This window comes from Salarias fasciatus, chromosome 5 (assembly GCF_902148845.1).
Source record: "Salarias fasciatus chromosome 5, fSalaFa1.1, whole genome shotgun sequence".
Lineage (NCBI taxonomy): Eukaryota > Metazoa > Chordata > Actinopteri > Blenniiformes > Blenniidae > Salarias > Salarias fasciatus.
The window spans coordinates 8,966,314-8,988,605 of NC_043749.1; the positions used below are offsets into that span (position 1 = coordinate 8,966,314).

At 42.2% G+C, this 22,292-nt stretch overlaps 1 long non-coding RNA gene across 1 annotated transcript; it reads left to right on the forward strand.

Moving 5' to 3' along the window:
* Positions 1–7,199: 7,199 nt before the first annotated feature.
* LOC115388823 (uncharacterized) lies at positions 7,200–9,523 on the forward strand. Its single transcript, XR_003931518.1, has 3 exons — positions 7,200–7,354; positions 7,597–7,683; positions 7,786–9,523. It is a non-coding gene; the product is annotated as an uncharacterized LOC115388823 (long non-coding RNA).
* Positions 9,524–22,292: the final 12,769 nt, after the last annotated feature.

The window sequence follows — 22,292 nt, forward strand, 5'->3', positions numbered from 1 at the left end:
CAAGCTAAACAATGTGAAAATGTGTTGTAAACCCAGACAGTTATGATTATATTGTGGAAATTGTTTACTCATGTCTATATTTTCTATCACAGAAGCACTGAGGAAAAATCCCTTTAGCAATAAATAGAACTATTTTCCAGTAGACAATAAATTTATGTTAATACATTGAAGACCAGGCCCCAGTGTTATTACTTTTTTTTTTTTTTTTTTTTAATTGTGTGTCATATTGTAGTTTAATTTTGTTTTAGCCTGCTGGTGATTGTGGCAAACTCATTCAAAGTGGAATGTCACACTGGGACTCCATCTATAAAAAAGGTTGCCAGCCCCTGATATAAACAAATGTTTGACGACCAGCTGCTGAGACATAAATTCTGCAAGGTTACATCTGCAAAAGCACCGTCTGCTGGGCCTCAAACGACACAACGCATGTTGCATCACTGGGGTGGGACGTCTCCCAGAAAGCACACACACCACAATAAAGTGTATCGGGGTGCAACACAGCAACAATTCTTCCATCGCGCACATCGAACATGACCCGCTGAAGTGTGTTGTGTCTTGTTTTTGCTTTAAAGAGCTGAAAAATGTTGCTCCGACTTTGTAAACGGGGCTGTTAAACGGCTTCTTTAAGCAGGCGAAGCAGGTGTTGAGAAAGTGTTCCTCCAGATTTGTTTGTGACACTGTTTTCGGTGAATTATGTGACAGAATGTGTGATCAATATGCTTTCCATTTGGTGAATCAAATATACAGCATGAGGGGAAAGTCTGAAATACCAAACTCTGCTCTGCTGGAAAGCGAGACGAGCGTCACCGTCCGATCTCCCCCACTTTGAAAGTCTGCGAGTTTTCTTAACTGCAAATAATTGTATGGCTTGTTAGCTTGCTCTCTCTCTCATTCTCCTTCAGCTTCATCCCTCGCTCTTTTTCTCCCCCCCCCGCCTCTCCCTCCCTCCTCCCTTTTCAGCCCTCCTTTGAATCGAACCGCCGTCTTAGCTGGCTACCGTGCGTGGTCGATACCTTGTTACCACAGAGAAATCAATTATCTCGACCAAGCAGCAGGGGAAAGGGGCAATAATGAAAGAATGCTCCTCCCTCCCAGACGACGGCCGCGGTCATTAAATATGAATTTATCATTGGCTGAGGAGATTTATAGAGCGAGATGCGAGCCCAGAGTTCACGCTCTCCTTTACAAGCACAAGTTCTGGTTACAAGTGTAAACTGAACGGCGAACAGGTTGTCGGTTTGAGTCCAGGATGGGCTTGCAGGCCTTTCTCTGAAGGTTTTTTTCACATGTATATGAGGTTAAATTGTTCAGGCGTCACCTTTCATCTGCGACGGGGAGACGTGTAGTGTGCTTCATGTGAGTTGGAGTGTATACTCGGCGTACTTATACATGGCGTTCCCACATTTTTGGACAGTGTCTGAGCGCGTCTCACTCTTGGCGACACTGGAGGTGGAAGCGATGGCCGACTCACTGCCTGCCTACCATACCTGCCCTGTAATGAGCCGTCACGGCGACTTGCCTGACAGCTGCTGCTAGAAGTGACAGGACGGAGCGGGAAAAATATATACAGCACCAACATCACCACAGCTACAGGAGAAGAAAAAGTGCAAATGAGCAAGTGTGTGTGTGTGTGTGAGGGGAGGGGGTAGAAACGAGAGTGAAGCTGAGAGGGAAAAATGTGTAATTCCGGCTTGCTCTTAAGGCAGCAATAAATTCCATTTTAATGGGGCACCACAAGCAGTAGCAGGCACTCAGCAGTCTGTTGTGTTTGATGCCAAATTGTGCAGAATAAACAGATTTGCTGTGCAGCTGGTCCAAACACACACTTTCTCTGTGTCTGTCCCCCCCCCCCCCCCCCCCCCCCCCCCCCCCCCCCCCCCCGACTTGCTCCGTTCGCATCTTCTTCACCGGAGTCTCCCCACCACACAACATCTCCTCTCCGCCTAATCCTCCCCCTTCGTCTGCCCATCGACAAACAAGAGAGGAATTTAGACCAATCATCACAAAAAAGATGGTTCTTTGATTTATTTTCTTCCTCTTAGCCGAGCACTCATCTCCAGCTGTCACACAAACACATCCAACGGCAGAGTGTTTGTTTCAACGGGCGCTGGGGAGGTGAGCTGCGTGCCACAAGTAGGACACAACATGGCACATGGAGATCATTATTACTCCAAGAAGATGGATTCTTGGTCATTTTGTTAAAGTTCAGGGCAGAAAAAAGACACGGGAGGCTTTGATTCTCAAAATGTGATACATGCAGTGGTAGGCGGAGTATGGCGAAAACATTAAAACACATAAGTAGTGAAGAACTTGGAAAAAAAATGATAAAAGTTATTTGATTGAAAAAAACAGCTGTTATTCTTTATGCCTCATAAACACAGAAAATGGGAACATAAAGAGGTGCTGCACCTTGTTAGGAGTATAAATGTCTCTATACAGTGTGGCTGGCAGAAATGATCAATAACTTATACTCATATCAGGAGTCAACAAGTCTCTGAACTGCCCACAGATAATTGAATGAGCCTCTGTGCCTGAATGTCCGGGCTGCTCAGAGTGGTGAAACTTTGAGAGCTCAACATTTCCTTTGTGGTAAAATGTTTACAAACCACAGCCCTAAAGTGGCTCAATATAAAGTGTGTCCCTGATAGCAGTAAGTGACTCATGAACAGGCTTCCGATATTGTGACTTTATGGGCACAAAAACGTCCAGACATGCTCTGTACCTACTGAAGTCTGACAGTCCAGCAGGTAATTGTCCAGCCGGCTGAGTGACGCCGTGGCCTGTATGACAGCACTGAATGCAGGCACCAGTGGCTGCAGCCACACACACACACACGAACACATTCACACCAGTGACCACTACCACCATTGTTTCTATGATTTATGTATTGTTTTTAGAAATACACTTCACTTCTGTGCAAATACACACACATACACACACACACACACACACCTGTGTGCATGCAGCTGAATGTTTCTGTGCGCCCTGCTGCATGAGTGCGTCTGAATTCGTGTAATTGAATGTGAGTGTGTGTGCACGGGTGCATGATATGAAATGGTGAGAGAGCAGCCCCGTGCATGAATGGCAGTGTGTTTGCTGGTGAATGTGTGCAGTGACCATGTGTGAAGGTATGTGTGTGCCTCTGCCTCTGATTTTGGGATTGTTTTTTCTGCATGGATGGAGGCAGCAATAAATACCTCAGAGTATAAGATATACTCATATCTTTCAAAACCACACACCCCAAATCTCATCTTGGGATTTCTGACAGTCTCTTTTCATGAGCTGGAGCTCGCCACTGCATGACCAGCATTACCGATCGGACTCGTCAGTTAAGCTAAAAGGTGACTCTTGACCGCATTGTTAAACGACACACAGCAGGTCACCAGCTTAAAAGGAACGTTTTATAGAGTTCATAGTGATGTAGCATTCAGTTTTATTTGTAATTTTTCTGTCTCATTCAAATTGAGAATATCCAGAACACGGCCTTTAAGTCTCCATGTGATTTTTCTTTTGTCCACTGGAATGCACTGTTGCATCCTGCAATGCACCTCTGTGTCACGAAGCCCAGCTTTTCCAGCCAAACACACCCATTAATTTCCCTCATCTCCACATCTCTATCGTGCAGGACTCCCCTGTGGTTGTTAGGATATGGGAGTGGCACAGTATTGTCAGTATCTGTATCGTTTGCGTCGCTGAGGCTTTAATTGGAACTGATAAAGTATTCCTTTCGCTGTGACAGTCTGCTCAGGTGTCAGACATTAGCATCCCGCTTCCCTGGATTTCACCTCTGGGGAAAATATTAAATTGGGAGGATCGGAGTTCATACATAAATGTAGGCTGAACAGCCAGCGCTGTATGTAGGAGCCTTATCACATGTGTAATTCACACGTTGGTGGTTTCATCTTAACCCTACGTTTGACAGCCATTTACACACCCTGCACGTGCTGGATGATACCCATCACCAAATGTTAAATGGATCATTATATCGTTTAAAAGGGGAGGTTTGAACGCAGGATTTGTTGCAGGGAACACCCCTGAGAAAAACCTTTCAACAGTTTGAGTAAAAGCTGAACACTGGCTCCTGTATGTAAGTGGGATTAATGCTGAACTGTCGAATCAAAGTGAATAAAATGTGCGTGTTGAGAGTCCACTTCACCTGGCTGGGACTTCTGAAAAAAAGGCCTGATAACTATCAATGAAAAGAAAAACACTGCTTCTGTCACCCAGTGCAACTGTGCATTGGTCTGAACAGTGAGATCAATAAGAAGTTATACCAAAAAGCATCACCACTGCCCGCTAGAATTACTGACTGAGCCCTCAAAACCCGGCATGCAGGAAAAAAATGTTACAGCAGAGTTATTGTCAGGTTTTTCTAGATTTAATTCTAAAACCTTATATATTTCAATGTCCAATGTTAGAAATTCCTGGTTTTACACATATTCATCATTCGTTGTTAAAGTGAAGTAGTTAAAATCTTCACTGATGCATTCAGGCCATGGTGAAATCATTTCACACAAAGATCGTAAATGTATACGAAAAGTTGACAATCAACTGAATCCAACACATCGCTGTGAGAATAAAAAAACTCCACTTTTAAAGAAAAGTTGTGAAATTTTCACGCATTCACAATGTGATGAAGAAACAAATAGTTTCAGCGATTTAGGCATCAAATCAATCATCATCAAGGTTTTGTTCCACTGCTGAATACCTAGTACTCAGATGTTGTTTTTTCTTTACTCTGCACACAAAACTGTTTTTGTTTACAAAGGAAATATTTTTACAATCTAAATTCAACCACAGAATGAAACGTCTCCGTTATTTTCATGCATGTGCGTGCAAAGTAATCTGACAATTGTGAAGAGTTTATTGTCGACGATTGATAGATAACACAGTGTGCGTCAGTTAACATCCCGAGAAGACGTGACAGAATCATTACATCATACTTTAAAACAGTTCATAAGAAAACTTCCCTTGACTCATATCAAACACCATCTTTGGAGACTTGCAGTCAAACAGAGTGCAGTACATCCAATTTTGATCTTAGAGGAAACTTGCTTCAAGTTTAGATGTATTCTCACCCTAAAGCAGGGTGTCAAACTGTTCTAGGTGTCTCTGCTTCAGCACGCCTCAAAATATTTTATTCGTATGATCATCATTTGATATTAGAAGTAGTTTTGTAATTATAGCTATGGGTGTTCAATATCGTACTAATGTAAGAATTAGCCTTTCAAATGAAAGTGAACCAGCCTGATGAAGCAGTACAGTCTCTTCAGAGTGCTGTGTTTACCTTGCTTTAAGCACTGCAAATGGTGGCTGAGTTTCTACGCGTTTTCCCCTCAGGCTTACTGTAACTGTATTTGCTTGCTGCTGAGGCCGTTCACGTCTACAAACCCATACCAAAATCTAACCTCAACTCCACTCCCCTGGTGCCGATACCAGCTCCTCTCGACATTAGTGCATCCCAAACTGCAGACGGAATGCTGACAAATACCAAACGAACCGCTGGGGAGCTTCAGGGCTCGCTCACACGCCGGAGACAGACCGGAAACCTCGCTATTATAAGCCCGTCAGCAACTTAGCCTGTGGTTATCACTCACTGCAGCAGTTTATTAACGTCACACACAACTCTCATGCGATGCTCGCGCTGATTGAAATGTCTTAGACATTTCATATTTCTTCTCATGGCTTTCACGTCCAAATGCATTTGTCTATAGAGAATGACGTGTGTTCATTTATTTACTATAAAACACATCAGCACAAATCTCATCACAACTGCTACACAGCTTAGTGATGAAATATCCTACTAAGTTAATGTAGGAAAGTCAAATTCAGTTTGCAGAACACTCTACACAGAAACCCAAATGGCAAAGCACGACAATCCAGCCAGTTTAAAGCTGACACGGTTTACAGGCACATAGAAAACCAGAGGTATCAACCTGCTCACATTGTTATAGCAAACGCAACAGTCTGTGTGTTTCGTAGCAGGCTGCCACAATATTCAGATGCTCAAGTGATTTCCTGTTTGTGCTGAAAATTGGGGGTAAAGTGTCAGTAATAAATAACTAATTACTGTGTGATTGTGCTGCAGTCCAACAAATTTATTCAACCCATTCAATTAAAACATATTGATAAATTATGTTTTCAATTTAGTTTCTGTTTGGCTCGCAGTAAATAAACACATATTTCATTTTTGGACCACTGCCTTCGGGTAATAATTGTAGAAATCAAGCTGAAGTTGTTCTTTTATTCTAATAGTTTTGATAAAAAAATAATTTTTACTTTCAATGTCAAGATGTCTGAAAGCATCTTGAAAGTTTGAACCCTGACGATTTGCCTCTGTTAGATATACAGTCAGTTCCCACATGGCTGATGTGCAGCGCGGCCCAGCTAATGGACCAAAACCCTCTTTGTCCTCTTCGTTTTGGCGAGGCCCTCACCGATACAGTTCCACATGTTTGACGTGGAAATCGCTGCCACTCTAAGCGCTGAACGCAGTCTGCCAATTACACTATTGATTTGTCACATGGGCAAACACCTGTTGCTTTTCAATCAGCCGTCCAGGCTGCGGGAATGAAAGAGCCAGCTCCGTTTGTCGCCGTTGTTTGTAGCCTTTTATACATGCGGCAGAGGAATCGTGCGGTGATGGAGGTGCTGGAGCACATCAACACCACATCCATGATTCAGGGCAACACGTCTCCCGCTGCTTGACCAAAGAGACCATTGTTTCCATATCGCTGAGGCCCAGTGGCCAGACCCAAACAGTGATTACAATCATGCCTGATTTTCTTTACATTTATCTTGAATATTGCAATCCATTCAGTTTTCATATAATAACTCACCATGATTACATTCTTAGCATCCACCATTATGATTATGATATTCTGCAGCACATCTGTTGTAAGATTTGTAATCTTTTAAAGGTGGGCTGATAAAAATGTTTGAGATTCCAGTTGTGAACAAATAATAATAATAAAAATTCTAATACTTTTTAAAAGTCATGTTGAAAAGATGATGAAATGTAGAACTGTGACACAACAACTCAGAATATATCATGACTAGATTTAATCTTTTTTAAGGTCAGACTCAGTACCATAGCCTAATCTGGGCGTTTCACGAAATCTACGAACAACTTCCTTCCTGCCCAGCCACCCCCACCCCCAACCACACACTCACAAAAAAATCTTTGAGAACATGTGGACATGAGCAGTTTGACAGCTGAAAGACTGGACTTAGGCAGCAACTTGGTGCAGGTGGCAGACTATGATGGAGCAAGGATCACCGCTTTCCAGTTTTACCAAAAGACAAGAAGTTTGGAGACAGAGGAAGAATAAAACAACCAGTGGAAGCCAGATGGGTAAGAATGTGGGGCAGCAGAGAGAAAAACAATGAAGTAGCTGAATGAGTCATTCATCTTTTTTGAGAACAGTGATCCTGGTTTTTGTTTATTTTCTCTCTTATTATTTCCTCTGTCGTTTGAACATCAAAATCAATTGAAAGCCCTCAGTAATGCTTGATACACAGATTCTCAACTCTTTCTGAAAATGTGTGAGTAAACCGGAGGGGATAGAGGACTTAATTTGTTCACACGGTTCACAGAAAGAAGACTCCTCAGGATGGGCTCGGTGACTTTGGGGGTGCTTTGTATCCTACAAGCCGTTCTCAATGTCTCACTGCGACTCGCCTGTGAGTTGAGAGTTTATTTTCATTTGAAGTGCAAGCTTCTGCATTTATATTCTCATGAAAACTCTTTAGCACCTAAACACACCATTTCTGTTTCACTTCCAGTTGTCTCAGAAGAGGATGTGGATCAGTTTCCATTAAACAGCTCTGTAATAACAGATCTGTGCACAAAAGACCCAAGTCAGCAGAATTCAAGTCAGCAATGTTCCTGCTGCAACAACCTGCTGAAAATGCTCCTCAGGAAATATCGCGCTCTGGAAACAGAGAGAGACCTCTTGCGGGAGCAAGTCAAGGACAATTTTGAAGAATCTGGATCCACAGAGGGATCATCATATTGGTAAAACGGTCCAGAAACAAGCCGGCATGAGGTCAACCCCGAGGAGCATGGGACATTAATCATGATGCATCAGCAAAATGCTCAATGTTGTCTTTGATTTTGTTTTCATTGTTCCAAACAGCAGTTGCAGTGAGGACTAAGTACCTTCAGAAGTGATGAAGCGGAAGTGAACAGGGCAAATAATCAAATGCAACTATTTCATAAACTTCAAACTTTTTTCCCTTTCAGTATTCATTGTTTAAATGATTTGTTAAATATGAAGAGATCAGTTCGTCAGCAACATTAACCAATAGTGCAATTTAGTACAATCAATTCATCTTTATTTTATTTTTCATATAGTCGTATCTAGAAAAGATGGACATTTTTATTTACAGAGTAAGCTGTGACAAGCAGAAAAAAAAATAATTTCTTGTTTTTTTTAGGTCACATTTTTGACTTGCTTTAACTCCTGTTAGTGTGTTAATGACTTATGTTGAAATGTGAAAAAAGAGCTCTGAAAGTGTTAGTAATTTGTTTGGTCTGGCCGTCATGGCTCTGCTCTCTGCTGACGTCTCACAGTCACACAGGACAGCGAAGATACTGCTGCCTGTCGGTGTCCCGAGTCTCCTGATCTATTTACTATTTACAGACTAGTTTCGCAACTCAATTAAGAATAGGCTAGACTAAAAAAAAAAAAAAAAAAAAAATCCCCCATATTGGCCTATAATTTATGGTAACTTTAGATAGTTGCCACCAGTACACACAAAGAGGTGGTAGCACAATAATGCATCAGGCATCTAAGATGCCAGATATTTCCTCCAGGATCAGGTGGAGACTAGTCACAGCTACAGAGCAGGTTTTTCATCCTAATTTGACTTTTACTGCAGCCACATATTGGACCTATTAAACAGAAAAGAGCTTGTTTAGATGTGAGTATTTTTGCACAGCTGTAACATAGTTATTGACTGTATTTATTCATTTAACACAATATTGTTTCATATACTTTAGTTAGATTACTTGTTACTAAAAATAGTAACACCTTCCATTTTAATGCAGTTCCTCCGATCACTGTATTTAATAAAGACTACGGCTTAGTTATTCGCTGACCTGTGACCAGTGTCAGAGACACAACAAGCTGTACTGGTAGTTTTTTTTTTTCTTTTCTTTTTTTTTTTTTTTAGGAACACTGCTACTATCAGAAGGTATGGAGTTTAAAAAAAAAAAAAAAGAACCTCTGCGGTGGGCCTCGGCTGATCTCCCACAGTGAGGTGGGGGCAAACTGAATGAGAAGTGATAACCCATGATAGTTTCTTTAGAACATACACCTCCCAAAAGAGCCCCCACATACACGACGGGCAGAGAGGTTGTTATGGAGCTAACTTTAATTGCTTGATTTGAATTATAAAATGAGGTTTTGCTACTCTCTCTGTATATCAAAGGCAACCTGCATCGCTTGGGAAATGGCACTCGGTGAGCAGAGTGCAGAAGAGCTTTAATGCCAAAAAAAAAAAAAAAAAAAAGGATTCCGCTTCGAGTTATTCGGCGAGTTCTTTGTTGCCGTTGTCCGAGCTTTATACATGCATATAAATGAGGAAGCTCATAAAAATTGGGATTTTGCTTGCAAATTGGGTATTTTTTTTTTTTTTTTATCCAGCCATAAAAAGTGAGTAGACTTGCTATTAATCCACCGTCACTGTGCGCAAGAAAGAGGAGAGTACTTTCACGAGAATATTAATTCTCTTTTGTCTACAAACTTTCTCGCGATCGCCGAGTCTCTTTGCTGATAAGTTTGTCAAAGGTAAACTGACAGAAATGAGAGCTGCAATGCACTCACTAATCTTTTCTCATTAACACTGCTGGCTTTGTTTTAATTAGCCGTTGTGACTGACACCGGCGCTGGTGTGATGGTATAAGCCAGGCTGGTGATACCCTCCTCCCCAGCTGTTGCTTGTCAGTCATCCCAAAGTTGTCTTTGTCAAGGCAGAAGTGCGTTTGAAAAGTTATGCCCCGTGAGCAGCCAGGTGGCTGCAAAGGGAACACGTTTGACTTCCTGTTGACTTCCTCTCAGATTCATCTATTTCAAACTACCCATGGAAACAGGCAGGAAAAATGAAACAAAACCGAGACTGCATGCTGCAAGTTCAGGTTTGTGCACTTGTTGCTTTGTAAGTTTGATTATAATTAGTTATGAAATGAGCCAATCAGCCAGTTCACCGTGATCTGACAGGAGTTGAAAAATAAATATTCAGGAAGGAGCAGGTGAACATTTTCTCCTCAAAGTTAGAAGCAGGAAAATTTGACAGAGATTCTGGATTTTTACAATGTGATGATGAGATGACTGAGCGAGAGCACCCAAACATGAGTCCTGCAAAATACCCATTTGATCAAGTCTATTTAATTCTTGTATATATGCATTTAATTCTAACGATGTTTTCATTATGAGCATTTCTTTTGTGCTTGAGTAGTTTCTGTCTTCTCCCGAGAAGTGAGTGCAGAATGAGACACAGTATGGCGTGATGCGCGGTGGCTGCACCACCTGTTCACACTGCAGTTGTTTTGGTCCACTAATCACCTGGTTCACCTTCACTGCAGCGCCAGCCAGAAGCACCTTCCTTCATTTAATGAGTGCTTTTTACAGTAAGAGAGCACAAAGAGGACATACAATAGCTGTACCAGAACCAATTAAATCATTGCAAATCTACTTTGGGTGCTCATTTAAGGCTACACTTGGATTCCATTTATTAATGGACAATAACTTCACGGAAACCTTTTTATAGTGAAGTTGGGTGAAAAACTCTCTGCATGAAAGGAGCAGACCCACACTTCTCAGCAGGGCGAGACACAAGCACAGACTCCTACATATAAACAGAGACCACAACAGACTCGGGACTCTGCTCCTCTGCAAACACAGCGGGCTGACTGTTAGCCTCTGAGGGAGCCCGCAGATGGTCAGCTCTTCCCAAAACGACGCAAGACATTTCTCATTTAAACAGCAACGGCAGGACTGCGAAAATCCTCATGTGCTCAGCACGGACACATGCAAACACAGAGCCACACGCGCTGCACAAACAAGCAAGGCCCTGCTGCATATCTGATATGTAAAATGCCAAATGAAACGCGCAATGCAGCCAAATGCGGCAGAGATAAGATGGTGAAGGGAGAACAATTGTGATCCTAATAGATGAGCTCATGAAATGAAGAAGGGTGTCTGTTGATAACATTTCCCTGTTGGTTGTGTCCAGATGATGATATCTTAATGCCAGAAGCTGTTTTTTTTTTTTTGGGCTTAAACACTGCTATGTATGGTGGTCCTTTGTGGATTGTCAGTCTCGGCAGGACTTCATTTCAGAGCTCATTACATGCAAATGTAATATTTCTTGGTTACATATACAGTAACAGTGTGACTGGTGGAGGGTCAGTAATAATATGGTTATCCTTGAAGGCTCGGCATTCATAATGCTTGAAGTCATAATCAAATTCTTGATTGCCCTCCTTGGTTGACCAGAAGCAATGATTTCTATGTGCATACTGTACCCGCACGAAGCCCCATGTTGACTGGTCAAGTGATGTTTACATGTGTATCGAGGCTATAAACAACCAAAGGGACCACATAAATGTTTCAGTTGTTGGTATACAGCGGTCTCTGCTTTAACCGTTCAAATAAAATAAATTAACTCCTTAAAAAGACATCACTGAACTCAGGAACTCAGTAGCCAGTGATGAAGGTCAAGTCGAAGGCGACTGCAAACACCAACTGTCACACACAACAGGCACTCTTGACTATCTTACATCTTACAAAATTTCAAATAAAGCAAATCAGGTTTGTAATAATTAATGCAATTTATGCTCCCTCAGATTTCAGCAACAGTTTGTATATTCCAATAAATTTACAAAGAAAAAAAAAAACAAAAAAAGAGGAGCTCTTTCTTCCTGTTTGGTACCAAAACATTTGACGCTCTTTCTGTTCACTGCAGCTCACCAGCCGACCGCCAAACAACAGGAACAAGGCTGCACATCTTCTGAGCTGCAGGCATTATCCATCCATACTTCTTCTATACTGCTTAATCCAGTGCAGGGTCACGGGGTGCTGGAGCCATATAGCTAACTATAGATGAGGGCAGGATACACCCTGGACAGGTCACCAGTCCATCACAGGACAAACACACACACTCACATTCACACCTAGGGGCAGTTTAGTGGATTAACCTCACATGCATGTTTTTGGACTACGGGAAAAGACCAGAGACAGCAGCAACCCCTGCGACACCGTGTGGCCCTGTAGCCGTTACGTAGCCCAAAGCTTCCCAAAGCAAGTAAAGGTAATCCGCTTATCTCTTATATATTTTTCTACAATTGAGCAAACATATGCGAAAAAAGGTGCCGACAGACAATCGTTATTGATAATCATTATTACGTGTCCAACAATGTCTAATCTTACTCAGCGGAAGGCAAACATAGGCAGAATAATCAATTATATGGCTGAAAGTATGTGATTTGAGGCACTCAAGTTTTTTAATGAAAGCAAACCTGACTTGGTTCAAAAAAGAAACGCTGTGTTGGGATTTTTAATGTGTGACACCACCATCACTGTAAAAAGCTCATAAATACTCTTTTTCAGAATAGCATTGATATGTTTTTCCTTCAATCTAAACATATTTCATCCTTTTTGAGACCTGTTTTAATTTTTGCTGATTTCTTTTTGGTTTTTTTTGGATAGTGGTTTTTACTTTCAGTTCCCAGCAATGCCACAGATTTGAATGGAAGATGTTGCAGGTTGCAACGGAGCTTATAAATAGATGATTTCCATGTAGTCTGCATGGCAAGAAGTGGATGTGGCTTTCTCTGACTTGCTGTCCACTTGCAAACCCTCTGAGCAGCACACAACTACCACAGTGGCTTCTATAAATTCACCTGAAAATGTCAGACACTGCATGAATTTTTATATAATATTCTTTTTGTTTTGGTGAGAATTGATACAAGAGCCAGTAAATCAGCCGACAAAATCATCAAAGATTGCATTGTCCCGTACCTCTGTATCTCAACTGAAAGGAATCTCACTCTTTTGCCCATCGTCAAAACTATCCAATCAGCAGACATATATCTGCATTTTAGTTTGAAGATAGAGATCAATAATCCACCGGTAATGATTCCAATGCTTTGGAATTTGTCACCACATATTTATACCTCCAGTGATTGGCTTTAATGGGTTGTAGAGCCGTGATTTTTCTTTTCCCCTCTCATCTCTAGTGGGACATGAAGAAAACAGATTGCTTTGAGTTTCCAGGTTCATTTTAAATTGACACATATGCTCAATTATATCTTTCCAAAATCCTTCCATATAAAGACAGCTAGAGTAGAGAACAGGGACAGCTGAATTCTGCCAGGGTTTAATCATAAATGAGGACAGGCTGTTTGAGTCTTTTAAAAGTTTCCCAAATCACATACTACCATATTTTGCAAAAAGAAAAGTTAAGTAGTGCAATCTACAGCGTGTCAATATAAGAAGTAATTAAGCACAGATGGAGAACTGTGCTGGAAAGTTTACATAAGGTTCAGAGAAGACTCAGAAGAAAAAATCTTTTGCCAATCGTTACACAACCACATCCTTTCACCAGCAGAAGCTCTCTTTGTTTTACGTGTCAAAATGCCGAAGTGACTTTCTAATTGGACCATTTGTGGCCTTGGCCTGCCTCGGATGCTCGTGTAATTGTAAGCCTCAGATGGAGGAGGATACACCGCGTCGGGCTTAATGAACAAAATGAGACGTCTCAGTAGAATAAAACTACAGCAGTTGGGGGTGAGAGTTCAACTCTGGCCTTTCAGCTGCTAATTGGCTGAGCTTGTGATCTCTCCCAGAAGGTCCCGTCAGCCGAGGCTTCAGCTCCTTGCTTCGCGGGCCTCTCCTTGTGACAGCTCCGAGCCAGCGGCTGACCCAGATCTGCGGCGCCGTACGGGTGGTCATCGCGTAGCTTCAAACAGATCACGGCTCCATGTCTTATAGCTTTATTACAGCCTGACAACAGGAGTCCCGATGAAATATGCATTAAGGATAGTGTGAGACTCAAATGCAGGAAGTGGACACAGAATGTATAGAGAAGTGCAGAGAAGTGAACATTCTTCCAGCTCTGCTCTGTGTAATTACTCTGTGAAAGTGAAGGCTTGAACTAAGCAGGTCTGACCTTTACACTAGCCTCTGCAGCTCCGTAAGACCCCCAGAAAAACGCAGTTAGCACACCCACAGTACTAGCTTAATCTTGGCTTATGCCGGGCTCCTTTCTGTCTTCACTGAGGGAAAAATCAGGGGCTGACAAGAGGTGCAGAGCTAATCTTCCCACAGTCAGGTTGCAGGGACAAGTCAGAGATAAGACTGGGCTCCCGATAAGGCTGGAGACCCCGGCAGCAGAACCACTAGCTCTGAGGGAGAAGATCCCTGGACCTGATATAAAATGAAAGGAAGAGGCTCTGGAGCTCTGGGGCTGAAGGCTCCGGCAAAAATTAATTACAGCGATGCCCCCACGCAGCCATCTCCAGCAGCCGATGACATTCTGCTCGCCTTCGTCGAGTGGCTTGGCTGGAGACCACAACAAGCTGCTGGGAAGGTTTGTTTGTCGGTATGAGCAGAAATCTCATGTTGGAGAAATCAAGTTGTGCGGAGCTTACACAATGTGACCGTGTGAGGAAATTGCACTCGAGTTCTTCACAACTCCTCAGCTGTTGACGTCCCTTTGTTTCCCGCTTCCTCATACTAAATATAGCCCGGTGATGAATCTTGTTCAGCGAGAAAAGCAGATTAAGATTCTGTTACTATCTTTTTTCAGAAGCACTGATCAGGAGGAAAATTGGTAGCTTGTTGCAACGGTCACATTTTTGTACTAAAGTGAGTCTGAATACATCTGAAAATATCCAAATCTGATCACAAACACCTGAAACTAGTTTGTTAGATGTTCAAAAAAGACAATATACTGTTAATGTGAAAAACTCACAGTGTATCTAAATGTAACATTTCAATGTTCCAGAAGAAACAGAAGACAACTAGAAGTCAAACTTTGGCTATTTCTGTCAAGCATAAGATTTCCCTTGAACCGCTGAGGATATTTCCGTACTCGACCAGCATCTTTACCAATATCACAACATCAGACGCATCAAGACCTTCCCGGCGCATGAAAGCATTTTGTGCCTCACAACTGCTGAACCATCATTGAATCCGACATCTTACTGTAACCCTGCTGCGTTTCACAATAAACGTCACGGAGCGCGCAGCGCTATAAGGTCATTATTCTATAAATGTGAATGTTCACACTTGCCTTGTTAAGCGTGCCACTAGAAGTTCTCACTTCGCAGACGGCTTGCATGTACTTGCAGCCGCGCCGGTGCAGCTCCCACAGGGGCTTATTAGAGGGAACGCTAAGGCTTCTCACAAGCTCGGCGCACGCCCGCCGCTTCCCCTCACAACAGCCAGTGCAGAAACGTTCACAATTACCAGACGGCCGTCACCCGGACTTCAGACACATTCGCTCTGCAGCATCTCTGCAGTATTAAGCAGAAAGGTCACTTGCGCGTCTGGTCTTCTGTTTTGAACGATTCTAGTCATAAAAGGGGGGGGGGCAGTGTAATCCGCGTTCACGGCCGCCATGCACCCACTGTGTGAGGCCATGTGAAGAGCGAGCAACCTGTCAGCAGCTCGTCAAACTGATGGCAAAGTCTGTAGATGTCTGTCATGGCTGACAAAGGAAATGAGCTATGGAACCGATTTAGAGGGAATTTTTGGCATTATTTGACAAATGGTGGTAAAGGCTGACAGAAAGAAATTGGCAGTGCGGCAGTGAGATGACATGCAGCAAAGGTCCCACAAAAAAGGGCCAAGGGGAGCGAAGCGCAATGATTAACTCAAACTGCAGGGTGTTGATGTTTTTCAGCGCACGCGGAAAGCACAGATACTCTTCATTTGGCCCTTCGCTCATATAACTCTGATATAGCACAGGGTAAATTGTGCAAATAATCTAAATTTAAACTGTGATCGCTCAGTGCGAGCTGTTAGAATAACATTGTGATAATCATCTGTAGCAATTAGACAGCCCTTCACCGTTTAAAAATAGCGGCGGTGGAGGAAGGGCGCGATGACAGGAGTAACAGCTCTCTTTCAGCACATTTCTCATCACAGCTGGAGATCAGAGGTCCTCCCACTGACCCCATCACTAGTCCCGCTGCATACAGTTTCATCTATAGCTCTACACCTGCTCAGATATTCCCTCTATATATCCCTTCAATGTTGATCAGTACTTACAGAGCAGATGCATGATACGTTTTTTTTTTTTTCTTCTCAACCCTCTACCTCACCTCTTCTTTAACCATGGAAATGGCTCAGATCATTGGAAATGCAGATCATGGGCCGCCTGACAGGAAAGTGAGGTTGCTGTGAGCATTTCCCTTGTCTCGATAATGGGGTTTAAATGGGATATTCGGTTGTGTGCATTCTGGTTAATTGGACATCAAACACTGCGTGTACGTGAGAGATTAGACTTCTGAGGACACGTCAGAATTGAGGAGACGACGTATTTGCTCTCTATCAGATACTTTGTTCTAAATCTGTATTATTGGACAAGAAAAGCTTCTAATTCAATTTCTGACTTTAATTTACTAGGGGAGGGATTAAAAGGAACTCCTGAGAGATGTTGTAGGATTACGTTATGGCACTTTCCTGCTGGGAGGCTCTTACTCCAGAACGGACCATGCTGATCGCTCTTACAGCTGCAGGAAGGTGCTGTAGAGCCGAGGAAAAGATGGCTCAGCTCGGAAAATGTGTTTGCTGTTAGTCTACTGATGTAACACTTGACCAAAGTGAGTGTAATCAAGACAATCATTACAAAAGGCTGAATGAGACTCATATTCAAATGCCACAGATAATTTCAAACCAGGAAAATGCTTCTCTGCAGCACTCCGGGTTTAATAAACAGAAATAATCAAAAAGTGAAAAATTGCAAGGATTCCTCACACGGAGAGCTTGAAAACATCGCTTTTTATTTTTCACGATTTGGTGATTTCTTTTGTATAACTCAGTTTTGGCTGGTTACAGCCAAGGCATGCAGACGATCAACAGAACAGGCAACCACACCTTGTGCCATTCTTGTCAGCTTAAACCAAGAAATGGATGCAACAGTTTGCAGAGACAGTAGAGAATTAAAACAAATCATTGCCTCATCTGATCAGTCTTGATTTCTGCTGTGAGATTCAGATATCAGGGTCAGACTTTGGCATCATCTCGATGACAGCATGCATCCATCCTGCCTTGGATCAACAGTTTAAGCCGCAGGTGGTGCTTAATGGTGTGTTGGATATTGTCTCGGCAAACTTTGGCTGCCTAAGTAGCAGTTAAATGCCTGGGCTTACTTGAGTATCGTATGCAAATCTCCATCCACCTCAAACACCTCTCTATGGACATGGTTAGTTTACTGGACTCTGGGATGAAGCGGGACAGAAGATTCTCATCACTGATGTTCAACAGACAAATCTGCAACAAATGTCCATTGTTGGCAGATCAACATGGACCTTGTAACAGTATTTGGTGTAAAAATGTTAATCTTACTGTGCATTACAACTGCACAAAGTAACATTTTACAAAGACATGGTCAAATTCAAGGATGTGTGATATCAAAGTTGAACCGAAAAGAGAATTCTATTCTATTTATGTATTTTAAGCCATCGGCACAAAGCTCTTTAAAATGTGACAGTAAGTGAAATTCTGTAAGGTTGAAGATTGTAATGTTATTAATTAAAAAATCATTTCAGAACAACATGCGGTTAACTATCTGAATATTTTTCTATTCTCAGTTGTTAGGCTGTGTCTGTGGTCGTGCTGTGATGGGAGGGCACTCTACAGCTTCGTAGTGCTGGATTTTAAAACACCTGAATCACTACTTCAGTGATTACTCCAAAATATGACACAGGGATTCACAATGCCAGATATAGCACCTAACCGATCTTGCAAAATTCCAAAGAAAAAAGTCTTGAATGCTATTATAGAAAACAATTACGACTGCTATTTTTAAAATACATTAGTTTGTGGCTAAATAACAGCAAAAAACTGCAATAAAATCTAGGCAGTGTACGGTCAGGATATTGAAAAAAACTTACAGCAAAGACATCCATGGACAAAAAATATTTTCTACAGATGAAGTTTCATGGAATATAGAGGATACACAAGTTTAATGCAGCAATATAAAAATCAAGGCTGTATGAATTGAAATGTCTCGTGCAAGGCTGTTGAAAAGGAATAGGACTGCACCACATCGCATACTTCCTTTTTATTGTGCTGAATCATGCAGATTGCTGAATAAAAGACTATGACAGTGATGCAAACGTACAGTAAATGTACTCCCTGCCTACCTCTATGGGGTACTGCTTGTTTTTTTGGTTTAAACCGGTGCACACAAGCGTGCACGCACGCACGCAGACGCACGTGCGCACATTCCCTTTGCTGATCCTCTCCCGGAAAGTGTCTAAACTTTCCCCATTCCCTATTTCCACAGGGCCCCATATCTCACTGTGGGAAGGGAGAGAAATAAGCAGCAGCGTGCTGCCTCTGCCAGCCTGTCGGATTTGAAGTTTATTAAGTATATCAAACCAGGGCCGGCCCCCTCAGGGAACATTTGCAATCCAAAGCTCTGCTTGCTGTTGCTTCCGCCAGCATCAAGCTGTCACAAACACTCCACTTAATTTGCAAAGCAGTGCGCAGAGGGGGGAAGAAAAGCAAAATAGGAAACAAGTGTCATTTTCTACCATGTGTGAGTACACTATTTGCATCTAAATCAATCTGATGAAAGTGCTTGTTGGTTTTTTGCTCTTGGGTAGAGGTGATACACTGGTTTGGTAAGGAATGCAAGTTTTTACAGTTCCCCATATCCTGCATTAAGTATTCTCTGTGCAAGGGCTGCACATTTTGCACAAGATGCATTTAATTTCAAATTGCATGTCCAACCAAAATGTACAATTCCATGCTCCGTCATGTTGCATGGCAACATGAGCCCAACATGTGTTTCCAATATCCAGTGATAGAAAGCTTATCTTATAGGCAGGGGTGCGTTTCATTTCTCGCACTGTATTTAGTGTTATTGATTGGTTTGAAGCCACTTCACGGCCAGCCAGGCAAGCATCAGCTGGAGGTGAATCAGTGAGTTTCCAGCAGGCACTTCCACAGCCGCCACCAATAGCATCGCCATCATCCCGCATGCACTCACCAGCCGAGTGCCTCTCAACTCAAAAAGCCGACGGACCGTCCCCACTCCACACGGCCGGGCCAGATATGCAATTTATCAGCTGGAAAACACGGAGGAGGGCTAAAGGTGGAAGAGCCGTCTATCTGGTCTCACAACAGCAGCCACTGCTCAGTATGCTCTACCTGGGCTCATTTCACCCTCCAGCGGGCAGCGGAGGCTATATGGGCCCCTCGGTAAAAGACCTGAGGCACTCCCGCCCAGAGTCCCTCACCTCTACCACCCCCCCCCATCCCACCCTTCTTTGCCTGAGGGGGAGATCAGACTGACAGGACCAACAGGATGTGGAGTTATGATGCGCTAACCTGGCGTCTGTGTGTGTGGTGCTAATACCACTGCGCGCTCATGTGTTCATGCAAGATTCGTCCTTCACATTGAGCGTTACAAATACTTGCAATATTCAACAAGTACGTCCAACATCTCCTCTCAAAGGATGTATTACAATGAGATATTAGAACTGAGCAGGAAAACGGATTACTCCCGCTCCAGAATTAAACAATTCATTACCACCATTCTTTTTATAACTATAGACTAATTACATTAGCCATGATGGTTATATCATAAGTCTGTCGTGCTGCTTGCATAGCGCAAATGAATGGACTTAATAGAGAAGATCTGGGCCATTTTTAAATTGGTTCTGGGAACCTATAAGGAAAATGTATCGGCAAGTTATGCTATGGCGTGAGGTTGAGTCCAGTCTCATGATGAGGACATTACTTACGTGAGTAAATGAATGTCTCACAAGTTAATTTCTGGCATATTCAATCAAGCGCTAATCCGGTCTGTGTCTCATTCTTGCAGTGATACTCTTTTGTGAGCTTGGTCTTGACCTACGCTGCTATAGCTTTCATCTCTAGGAATATAAGATTCTGTGACCTGCCTCAAAAAATTCATATCATAACTCATGTGTTTTTTTTTTTTTTCATTCCATTCCTTGTGAATTCTGTTTCTACTCGGGGAATGTGTCTCTGTTCAACCAACCAATCAAATATGGTACGTAAAAACTTTTTACATTGATGAAGATAAAGTCTCCTTGTGCAATAAGTATGTTGACATTTGTGTCTTATACAGGTTGATTATCATTCAGTTTGATATAGAGACCAAAAATTAAAAACTTGGAGAACGAAGACAGAGAGAGAGCATGCGTTTGGAATGCTTCCTTCCAGGGTTGTCACATTAAGTCACACGTTTGATTCTGCATGCATTTTAAACCTGATGCCCTTCATGACACATCCTGAGCTGATGGGGGATTTGTTGAGTCACCCACAGTGAAGACCTATCAGCGGTGGGATTCAAACCACCATGATTCTGGATAGTAAACTGTGGGTCTCCGCTGCCCATGATTAGTTATACTTACATAACTAAAAGACATTAGTCATTGTGTTCATTTTGTTAACATGACCATCAACATATGTCTGCTGCTTATTTGTTTTGATCAAAAAACTTCACTTGGTTTGAGTTGTACCACAGGACACATGCTGACAAAGCAGTAGCTCCTGGTTTGATTGAATAACAGCAGCTGCAAATTACACGTTTAAATTTATTAAATCATGCCCAAATGATTCCAGGCTGCTCTGAAATAACCTCAATTAACACTGAATACGTCCAGTTTGTTCCAACTCAGTAATTCCTGGTAATTTGGTGAATCAGATTGTTTTGTGTTTTATGTTCAAAATACTGAGGTCGACTTCAGAGGATAATGAAAATCCCACATCATCTATTAAGTCTGATGGTGAACTGGAGACCTGTCCACAATGTACCCTGCCAATATTGTCTGGGATTGGCCTGCACTCAAGCAACCCCAACCAGGACTTCAGAATTATCTCTTTGTATCAGAGAACAATTGTCTGTTTTGATAAATACTTTTCTAAGTTAGTTATTAAAGTACCTCGACAGAAACTACTGTACGAATGATTGGGTAGCATTAATGGTGACCTGTCCATGACCAGGAAGCATGTATCTGGTAACAGTTGTCTGTCAGCTTCAAATACTCCAGCCAGACTTCTTTGGATGGTGCTGGTGGTGTTTTTTTGTCACCAAATGGCTGACATATAGAGCTTTGCAAAGAATAAATAAAAAAAAAAGCTTTGTTGTTTTGAAGGACGCTGTGAATGATTCCTGCTTTGGTTGAGCGTGTTTCTCTCACACACATGCAAAACACACAATTCATTGCAAAGCTCAAAGTAGCATTCAAGAGACCTCAGCTTCAGTCCAACGGCGGCAAGATGTAAGCATTCACAATGACTTCCCTCCCTTTGATCGTCCAATATCATGTAGCTGTATTTTCCATGTCTTACAATGTCAAACCCTTAACCATGTTCTGCAGGCACGTACACACACATGCACACATACAAAAAAAATGTGCAAATTCTCATTGGAGCTCTGCATGTAATGAAGAGAGTGTGCCTGAAGCCACTGCCAACACTCACATAAAAAAAGAAACTGCCTACTGGATATCTCTTCGGTTTCATTTTACTCCAGGAATGTTGAATGAGACCGGCAACGTGGAAAATCTGGTGGTATATCAAAGGGAGCCTCATGTGAATGGACAAATAGATCAGAATTTAAAATGGTGAATTTTCATGTTTATGTTACCTTCTTCAAAGCTACAAAAAACAAAAAAACAAACAAACAAAAAAAAAAAAACAGTTGGCAGAACAATTTAGCTCAAAAAAGCTTTCTTAAAATTTAAGCCTTTGTCTAACTGATTCCTATATTTGGGACACGCTGTGACAGCGGAGGGTCCTCAATAATACATTTCATACAGAGTGATGCAGATGATGAATGCCTTGAAATTCACATATTAACAGAGCTGTTTCGGTGGATCTACACAGCGAGATGAGAGGAGCTATTTGCATAAAGCTAACTCTGTGTACACCACTCATACATAAGTAAGTGCAAGCTGCTTTTCTTTTAGTTAGCGACCTGAGGCAAGGGTTAGCACCCGTAGCAGGATCATGCATGCAGATGAATGCTAATGCTTTTCAAGTGAACTACGCTTCACTTTAAAATTTTAACACCTACAA